This window comes from Rhinolophus sinicus, chromosome 2 (assembly GCF_057876585.1).
Source record: "Rhinolophus sinicus isolate RSI-liver-muscle chromosome 2, RSI-T2T, whole genome shotgun sequence".
Taxonomy (NCBI): Eukaryota; Metazoa; Chordata; class Mammalia; order Chiroptera; family Rhinolophidae; genus Rhinolophus; species Rhinolophus sinicus.
In genome coordinates, this window is record NC_142502.1 from 138,977,569 (window position 1) to 138,987,930 (window position 10,362).

Genomic DNA, 10,362 nt, shown 5'->3' on the forward strand with positions numbered 1-10,362 from the left:
CTGTGTTGGGGGCTAAAGGAAAAACAAACTTGACTTGCCTCGGTTTTCAGGCTGAGCCAGCCAGCCTCCATTCCTCACAGAAGCTCTGGAGTGCTGAGCATGTCACAGGGGGGCTGACGGTGAGACAGCGGGCTGGGGCTTGCAATCAGCGCCTCATCTCTCACCTGACTTCCCTTTCACCAGAAAAGACTGGTCAGGCCCAAGTTTCGGCGTCTGCTGGCCTCATCCACCACCAGGGATTCTGGCCTCCCAGGAGACACTTATTCCAGACTTGGCGTACTCTCTGTAATGAGAACCCCTCCTGTCTACCCTGCAAGCCCTGTGCTCTAGGACTTGTCTCCTCCAACTGATCACCCACCCTGCACCACAGGGGAGCGACAGGTGAGCGACAGGTGAGCCCACAAAGACTTCCACGGTGCTGTGATGCTACTCATGGGAGGATCTGGGCCTGCCCTACTGGCTACCTGAGGCACATAGGCTGTCAGTAGCACACCTGAGGGTAACAGGCACATTGGCTGTCAGTAGCACACCTGAGCCTCCCTGGGAGGGAATGTGGGTGGTCTGAGAGGCAGGTGTGCTGGGGCAGTGCCCACTTGCTTGGCTATGGCCCCCTCCTTCCTGGCATGTCTACTCCTACAGAAGCCCTTCTTGCCTTGCCTGGTATAGATTTGAGATTTTGGCAAGTCCTTCTTTCTCATAGTTTCTTCCTCTGGCACTCCAGTTTAGAGCCCCTCTGCGCCAAAAGTTATATAGAACACATTATGAGTGGTGCCCCCTGGAGGTGTGCAGCATGAAGCCCCACTTGCACCCATAATTGCAGTGGTCACACAACAACTCTCTGCAAGTCTCCAACTGGCACAATTTGAGTCACATGCCCATTTCCTGGGAAGGAGGATGGCTGCTTCTGATTAGCTGCCCTGGGGTGGGGCAGAAAAGTGGTATTTGATTGGCAGCCCAAGGTAGAGGTGGGAAGGAAGTGTGGGAGGGGACAGATGGAAGTGAAAGTTACCCAGAACACAGCCAGGAGGGAGGGGAAGGAGCTAGCAAGGTGGGGGAAGACCAAGGTGGCTGAAGTGACCAGCCAGGAGTGTGAAAGGAGGGCGGGTGATGAATGATATTTCAAGTGTGGAGAAGCTCTTAAGTGGAAGCCTTGGCAGCTTCACATGAGGTTTTTTCGCATTACTATTATGTCAACTCCTCCTCCATCAAAACAGTCTCCTACGCTCCCAAGGGCTTTGTGTGACTCTGTGTGTGTGTGTTTTATTTTGAAATAAGTATAAAATTCATAGGAAGTTGCAATGATAGTAGTACAGTTAACCCTTGAACAATATGGATTTGAACTGCGTTATGTACACTTATATGTGGACTTTCTTCAGTAAATATACAGTCAGACCTCTGTATCCTCAGGTTTGTATCTGGAGGTTCAACCCACTGCAGATTAAAAACTGTATTTTTCATCCACAGTTGGAAATCTGCAGATGAGGAGGGCTGACTGTATGCATTATTCTCTACCATTTTACACAAGGGACTTGAGCATCTAAGGATTTTGATATTCAAGGGGACCCTGGACCCAATCCCCCATGGATACCAAGGGACCACTGCAATTAAATTTTGGGGGAGTCAAAAGTTAATACACAAAATTTCAACTGCACAGGGGTAAGTGCTCCTAACCCCCAGGTTGTTCAAGGGTCAACTGTAGGAGAGAGGTCCTGTGTACCCTTCACCCAGTTTCCCCTAATGACTTCTAACATCAAAACCAAGAAATTGACATAGGTACAAAGTATATCTACAGTTTGATGCCATTCTATTATACCCCCACATTTGTGTAATCACCACTGCAATCAAGATACAAAATTATTCCATCACCACAAAGATCTCACTCACTCTTTATAGTCACTCACCAACTTTCCCCACCCCTCCACTCCTCCAACCTCTGGCAACCACTAATCTGTTCTCCATCTCTACAATTTTGTCATTTCAAGAAGGTTATATAAATGGAATCATTCAGCATGTGATCTTTTGAGATAGGCTTTTTTTTTTTTCACATAGCATAATGTGCTGAAGAACCACCTAAATTATTTTATCATTAGTTTGTTTTTGTTGCTGAGTAGTATTATGTGGTATGCATGTGCCACAGTTTGTTTAACTATAAATTCATTGAGGGACATTTGGGTTGTTTCCAGTTTGGGGCTACTTGGTAATACCCCCACTTTTTTAAGATTTTAATTAAGAAACAGAGCTAACATAATGATATTATATCAGTTTCAGGTGTGCACCATAGTTGTTCAACATTTATACACCTAAAGAAGTGACCACCATAAGTCCAGCAGCCACCCAACACTGTACCTGCTATCACAATATTATTGACTATATTCCCTGTGCTGTACATTACATGCCCGTGATTTATTTGCTTTATATTTAGAAATTTGGACCTCTTATTCCCCTTCACCTTTCCCCCTCCTTTTTAATTTTTCAATTACAGTTAACACTCAATATTATTTTATGTTAATTTCAGGTGTACAGCATAGTGGTTAGACATTTGTATAATTTAAGAATTAAATTAGTACTCACTAATCTAGTACCCACTTGGCAATATACATAGCTATTATCATATTATGACTATATTCTCTATGCTTTACTTTACATCCCTATAACTATTTTGTAACTACAAATTTGTACTTCTTAATCCCTTCACCCTGTTCACCCTGTGACCCAACCCCCCTCCCATCTATCACCCTGATAAATCTAGTAACCGTCTGACACCATAGTTGATTATATTTCTTCTGCTATATTTCTGATTACATTTCTTTATTATTGATTATATTTCTTCTGCTATAACCTACATCCCCATGATTACTTTGTAACAACCGATTTGTACTTCTTAATTCTTTCTGATTTTTCACCCACCCCCTCTGGTTTGGCAACCATCAAAATGTTCTTTGTATCTATGAGTGTGTTTCTGTTTTGTTTGTTTGTTTATTTTGTTCTTTAGATTTCACATCACATATAAATGAAATCACATTTCATCTGTCTGACATATGTGTACTCCACTCAACACAATATCCTCCAGGTTCATTCATGCTGCCACAGGTGGCAAGAACCCATTCCCATCCATGGCTGAGCAATATTCCATTATATACATGGACCGCCTCCTCTGTATCCATTCTTCCATTGACAGACACTGAGGCTGCCTCCACATCTTGGCCATTGTAAATAATGCTGCAGTGAACATATGGATGCACACGTGCCCTCACAGAAGCATTTTGGGTTTCTTCAGTAGTATTTTGGGTAAGATGCACATGTACCCTCAAAGTAATATTTTGGGTTTCTTCAGAAATGGGATTACTGGGTCCACTAGTTCTTTTAATGGTTTCTATGTGTTTTTGTTTGTTTGTTTGTTTTTAATGCTTGCTATCTCTTTGTTGAAGTTCTCATTAAGTTCCTTGAGCATCCTTATAACCATTGTTTTGAACTCTCTATCTGGTAGGTCGCTTGCCTCCATTTTGTTTAGTTATTTTTCTGGAGTTTTCCCCTGTTATTTCATTTGGGACATGTTTGTTTGTTTCTTCAGTTTGGCTGCCTCTCTGTTTGTTTCTACGTGGTAGGCAGATCTGCTTTGTCTCTTGCCAGGTGGCCTTATGTAGTAGGTGCCCTGTTGGGCCCAGTGGCACAGTCTCCCTGGTCACTTGCTCTGGGTGCTCCAGGAGTGTCCCTTGTGTGGTTGTGTGTGCCCTCCTGTTATAGTTGAGCCTTGGGTGCTATTGGCATGTCAGCGGGTGGGACTGACCCTCAGGCTGAGTGGCTGTGCGATTTGGCCACATCCACAGCTTATAAGATGCCGTGCTCGGGGGCTTACCACATGAGGCAGGATTCACCCCAGTGGGCTCTGGTGCCTGGTGGGTGTGCTACTTGTGGGCTAATTGAGTGGTGCTCTGCTGTCATCTGAAGCCAACCTCTAAGTATGTTGGTTCTGGGGCCTCTTGGGAGGGGCTCTGCTGCGGCCCAGGTCAGCCATTGCTTGTGACCAGTTGGGAATACCTGGTAGGAGCTACAAAGTGTTCCACAGTTGGTCGCTGCCTGTTCTGGACCGGGAGGTGTGTGGGAGAGGCCACACTTCGAAATGAGGATGGCTGCCACCAGTATCAGGTCTTGGGTAGCTTCACAAAAAGTCAGGACTCACAGAGGCCTGCTGCTGCCTGCTGCTGACTGCCGGTTCTGACAAGGTTCAGCTGCAGATAAAGCCTCCTGTGGTACAGAGTTCAGTGCAGCACGGGCTCAGTGATTCCGCAGGGAGATGCGGTGCTCACCAGGCCAATCAGATTCAGATTTGGCCAGAAGCGTAGGGGGTGGGCTTAACACAGGAAAGATGGCGCCTGCCTACAGGCTGCACAGGAGGAGGAACCAAACTGGGAAATTGCCAACCGTCCTCCAGGCTGCCCTTCGAAGCCACACACTTCAGTCTGCCCCCCGTATGCCTCTGACGCTCCCTGAGTCACAGTCTTTCTGCTGGAGCCCAAGGTGAGTGCCTGTGAGCAAGTGTGTGCACCGGCCCTTTTAAAAGGATACCTGGGTTTCCAACCCACTAGGATGGTAGGAATCCCCACTGTTTTTCACAGCCAGATGTTGTGGGGTTCCTTTCCCCAGCACCAGTACTCTTGGATGAGAAACCTGGTGTGAGGCTGGGGTCCCTTGTTTCTCTGTGGGGAAACTCCATGGCCGAGATATCCCTCCCAATTTTTTATCTGCCAGCCAGAGGTTTGTGGCCGGCCCGTTTGGCATCTTCGCCCTTCCTGCCAGTAGTCTCAATGAGACTGCTTCTCGATATCCTTAGTTATAAAACTGTTCAGCCTGACTTCAAATGGTTCTCCAGGTTGATTGTTCTATAATTTAGTTGTAATTTTTATGTGTTCACGGGATGAGGCAAGCACAGCATGTATCTACTCTGCCATCTTGGATCTCTCCCCCTTTTGTAGCCTCCTTTTCTTTGCTGTAAATTTCAGCTTTGTTTCATTTGTTTCAAGAGAATTTAGAATTGTCTGTTGAAGCATTTTTATAATGAATACTTTAAAATCTTTGCCAGGTAGTTTCATCTTATTGTGGACATCAGTTGATTGTCTTTTCTCTTTCAATCTGTGATTTTCCTGATTCTTGGTATTAGGAGTGATTTCTTTATTGTATCGCGTATGTTTTGGCTATTATGTTAGGACGCTCTAGGTCCTACATAAGTTTTTCATTTCAGTAGTCAGTCATCTTGTTTAGGTTTAGCACAAAGGTCCTGGCTTAATTTTTATGAGCTGTAGTTCCAGTGAAAATTTAATTTTCAGAGTGTTTTCAATGTTATGTTGGTCTCCTTAGTTCATTTAGCAACTGAGGCTCCCATTGGGCCTTCTGGTGCTGCTTGAGAGGGTAGAAGGAGCTTCCCTAGCCAGGGTTGCCTGCCGCTTCTAGGTGGGAGAAGGAAGTCTCTGGCCTGCAGGGATAAAAAGCAATTGTCGGGCTGGGCACTTGTTGTGGCAGGATAGTCCCTGCCTTGAGCAAAGGAGAGCGTTTCCCAGGCTGGGTGCCAGCTGTGGCAAGATCACCCTAGCTGGTGCCATTTGGACTCCTGGTGTCTCTGTGGGTGGTGGTGGGGAGTATCAGGCCTCCAGGAGGAGGGTATTTCCCAACCTGGGTGCTTGTCTTGATTATTATAGCTATATAAGTCTTAAAATTGGGTAGAATTATTCTTTCCACATTATTCTTTTCCAACATTGTTTTAGCTATTCTAGTTCTCTTGCCATTTGATATAAATTTTAGAATAATCTTGTCTATATCTACAAAAACTCTTCCTGAGATTTTGATAGAAATTACAGTATATTTGTATATCAATTTGGAGATAATTGACATCGTGGCAGCCCCAGGTTGAGATGGGGAGGAATGGGGAGGGCACAGATGGAAATTAACATTGTCCCAGGGGAAGGGGAAGGAGCTAGCAAGACTGTGAGTGGGCTGGGGGTGGTGAGAAATGACATTTAAGAAGTAGAGAAGTTCTAAGGTGAAGCTGCTGCTGCTCCATGTGAGGTTGTTTAAATTATTATGATGTCAAATACTCTCCATTAAAATTAAGTCTACTATGTACCAGGGCTTTGTGTGATGGTGTGTGTGTGTTTCTGTGTGTGTGTATGTGTGTGTGTGTGTGTGTGTGTGTGTGTGTGTGTATTAAAAAAAAAAAATCAAAGCAGGGCTGAGTTTCACATCGGGGTCCCTGAATGCAGAGGTGTTGAGGTGCACAGAAACAGGAGTCCAAGGACCAGGGGTCAGGTGCCAGGGTCAAAGGATAGGCAGAAGCCCTGGGGACCTCAGGGCTTGTCACTTGTATAAGCAGTGGGAATAGGAGATGTTGAATCTTTTTCACCTACCTCACCTAGGGCAGAGCAACCTAGCTGACCTCACTGGTTTGCTCCCATTCTGCTGTAAAAACAATCAGAGTTGGAAATTCCCCCAATAGTCCGCTACCAGACTGAAGAGTGGGTGAGGGAAAAGAGGGTGAAATTAAGTCAGATGTGGCAGAGTGACTTCTATTAGGGACAGAAAAGGCCCATGGATGGGTATGGATTGTGCAGAAGCCCTGGTCTGCTCACGCCTTCTCAGGGAGGTAATGTCAACCCTTCCTACAGGGAAGTTTACCTGACAAGTCACCTCCACAGATATTTTCTCATCACCACACTCACTTCTTCATTCTCCACTCCAGGATTTAGAACTGGTTTTCCATGCCTTTGAGTGGATGAGATTAGAGAACTAAGAGGGGCTGCTTAAACCAGCTGTATCCCGTCACTACCACATTCCCAGCTAAACTTCCAGGCCACTAGGTCCTGCCCAAAGGCACCAACATTGCAAGCACAGCTCCACGAAGCCAAATTCCAGTTCCATAAAGAAACTGGGATCTCTTCTGGAGCTGGTAACAAGAATGAAAAGTCATCCTCAAGTTCTGATCTGTCAATATTGTTGCCACCTTGCTAGAGGGTTGGAAGATGCATCAGCCACCTCGGTGAGGGCTGTCACCTGGTGACACCTCCTATGGTGTTCACACCAACAGACGCTGAACTTGCTATGTGGACTCAAGACACAATCCACATACGTTATTCTGTTGTGAGCAAAATGCCTCTTCTTTATTAATTTCATAATTCAAGTCTGAAGTTCCCTACTTGTGAATAACTTAACACCCCAGTTAGGGCAGGGATTGGTTATAAAAAGCATGACAAATGTCTTTCTTTTTGTTAATGCTCTTTGCCCAAGGAAGTCTTTACTATTTATTTATTTATTATATATTGGAAAAGTGGAAACCACCAATTTCTGCCCTAAATCCCACCCATAACTGATTTTTTAAATCCCAATATTTTCTTTTCATTCCCATTCCCTACCTCATCCCCTTTGGCCACCATAAGTTTATTATCTATATCTGTATCTTTGTTTTGTTTATTCATTTATTTTGTTTTTACATTCCACTTATAAATGAGATCATACAGTATTTGTCTCTCTGTCTGACTTATTTCACTTAGCATAATACCCTCTAGGTACACCTATGTTGTCAAAAATGGCAAGATTTCATTCCTTTTTATTGCTAGAAAAACATTACTAATTTTTAAGTGCAAATATGTACTCTGTGGCCAGCCAGGATGACTCCAGGGTCTGCAGGTGGGAACGGTGCTGGCTCAGGGAAGAGCAGCGTCCTGACAACACTCCCCAGAGCCCCCTCCTTGCTTTCCCCCTCCCCTGTCAACCCTCAGGGCAGGTCCAGAGCAGGTGGGCCTGTGGGAAGTGGGGGACCTGCAGGAGCATGGCCCTACCTGAGGGTACCCTAGGCACTCTGATTCTGGGCCAGCAGTCCTGGGAGAATCAGGGCAAGCTGGGGAGAGTTCCAAACAAAACTTTGCCCGGCACAGAAAGACCCAGAAGCAGAGATAATCAGGCAGGGGAACCCTGAAGATAGGGCACTCAGTGACGGTGGCCAGCCTGCCTGATACTTCCTGGCTTCCTAGAACATCTGACACCAGGACACCCCCTCCCCTGAATTCCAAAAGGAATCAGTGCCACAGGAGGGGTTGCTCCTGCTGTCCTTGGACTAAGGAGGTATAGCAAAGCTGCCTAGCCATGCTGAGAAAGCCCAGCTCTCTGGCAGGACCTCCACTCCTCAGTCCTCCTGGCTGCTGTGTAGGGTGACAAATCACTCGTTTGACCAGGACATTCCTAGGTTTAGCTTTCTTTGATAGTTCTGTGTCCCAGGAAACCTCTCAATCCCAGGCAAATGGGGACAGTTCATCACCAGATTTCTGTGAGTGGCCATGAAAGTCAGTTATAACCCACTTGAGGGGTGTGCACAGGTTGCTGAAGCCAGCTTAGAGGATCCCAGGAGGATGGAGAGGTATCAAGTGTGATGGAGAATCCCTCCCAATCAGCCACCTTCTAAAGCAGGGATCAGAGCAGCCCCACCTGGGACACTTGTCTGAGGAATCCACACCCAGTCTGTACCCATTGTAACCCAACTTCCCATCACTTGCTGAGGCAGGCATATCCTGCCTACCTGTCACTAGGACACCTGAGGCCGGGTGCCATCTTCCACAGCCTCACAGCTGTTCCATGGGAAGCAGCTGCTGCTGTTTCCACCTCCCAGGCTCTCCACCCCCAGAACTTCAGTGCTGGGATGTGCTGAGGTCATCCAGGTGTGAGGTTGGTTAAAACCCAGCTGCTGCTGAGGAGTGGCTCTCTGATGTCCTCACACAGAAAATGTCAAGGGTTCCTCATAGACCAGTGGGGACAGAGTCCCGGAGAGCAGTTTCCAGGCTCTCAGCCTCACGTGGAAAGGTGCTGGCTCAGTTATTAGATGGCGGTAAGCTGTAATCAGATGGCCATCCGCTGTGGCTGGGTGGCCATCAGCTGTTACTGGCTAGCCATTAGCCACTAATATAGCTGCTGTGGCTACAGTAGGGGGTTGGTTGGCAGAGAAGTGGATGGCAGATTGTGGTTAGCAAGTGTGGATTGCAGTTAGCAAGGGGTTGGTTGGTGGGCAGAGAAGTGGATGGCGGATTGCGGCTAGCAAGTGAGGTTAGCAAGTGCGGATGGCGGATTGAGGATCGTGTGGATCCTACTTCCTGTGTCTCGCCCAGCTGGCAGCGAGACTGGGGTGCAGGAAGACACCTTGTTGGGGTCCTGGTGGATGTTTGCGTTTGTGTCTCGACCAGCCGCCAGCGAGAGTATAGTGGTATGAACCCCCCATCCATGGCTCCGTTGGTGTTCCTTTTTGGCCTCACTATATCCTGTATTCTTGTGCGGAGAGCGGGAGCTGAGACCCTGCGTGACACATGTGCCCTTTGCCTATGGAGAATCCGAGGCCAAAGTCCCCTGGTGGTCAACCCTGGACTCATCATCCAGGATGCTTCTTTGCTAGCTCCCTGTGCAACCCCTGCTATCCCTGATCTGGGCGGCTGCACAGGGGCCTCTCACCATCCAGGAACCAGGGCTAAAAGCCAAGTCTAACTTACCTGTCGGGGCCATGCCCTAAGGTCTGAACTGCAGACACTGCACAGTGAGAGAACCTGGCGTGTGTTCTGGGGCGCCTCCCCTAGCCTTTCGCTTGAGGATGTGGGTGGTAGTTACACTAGTGTTTGATTTATGTGTGTTTTCTGTACTATGCATGTCTATATTTCTATGTACTGTTTCCATAGGTCTGTTTTATTTCACACACACAAAACTTAAGAAAAGGAAAAAGCCATGAGATTTGTCCCAGGCAAGAGATGCAAGGGAAGCAAAGAGCATTGCTTGGGACTAAGTCCCTCTGAGGACACTCACATTGCCTGGGGTTGCCTGGGCCAAGATGCTGTGGGGTGCAGACAGCCTGTGGGAGACTCCAGCCTGTAGGTGGGTGGGGATGATGGGGAGCTGCACACCTCACAAGCCTCTTGCCAGGGGAGGTACTACCATCTCCAGCCCTGGTTGGAATGGAGACCAAAGCCGCCGGGAACTCGTTTCAGCCCTGCACATACCTGAGCGTGCTGCTCCTGGATGTGCAAACAGTAGAGCAGAAAAAGCCCTTTGTTGCACATCCAGAGTGACCACGAATACTGGGCTCAGACAGCCCTGAGCCTGAGCCTAGACTGCATTTATGGAGCAGATTTCTAACCTGGGGTCCATGCATGTCTGGTCTTTCTACCTCTAGTGCTGTATTTACAATGTTTGTATGACGTCCTTCCTGGAGGTGAGAGTTCATAGCTTCAAGAGCTTTTTGAAGGGGTATAAAGGATCTATAGAGAGATTTAGAATTGGTTCTTTCCATTTAAGTCAACAGTAAAACAAGAAGAGATCATCTCTATTCATCTTCTTCTATGT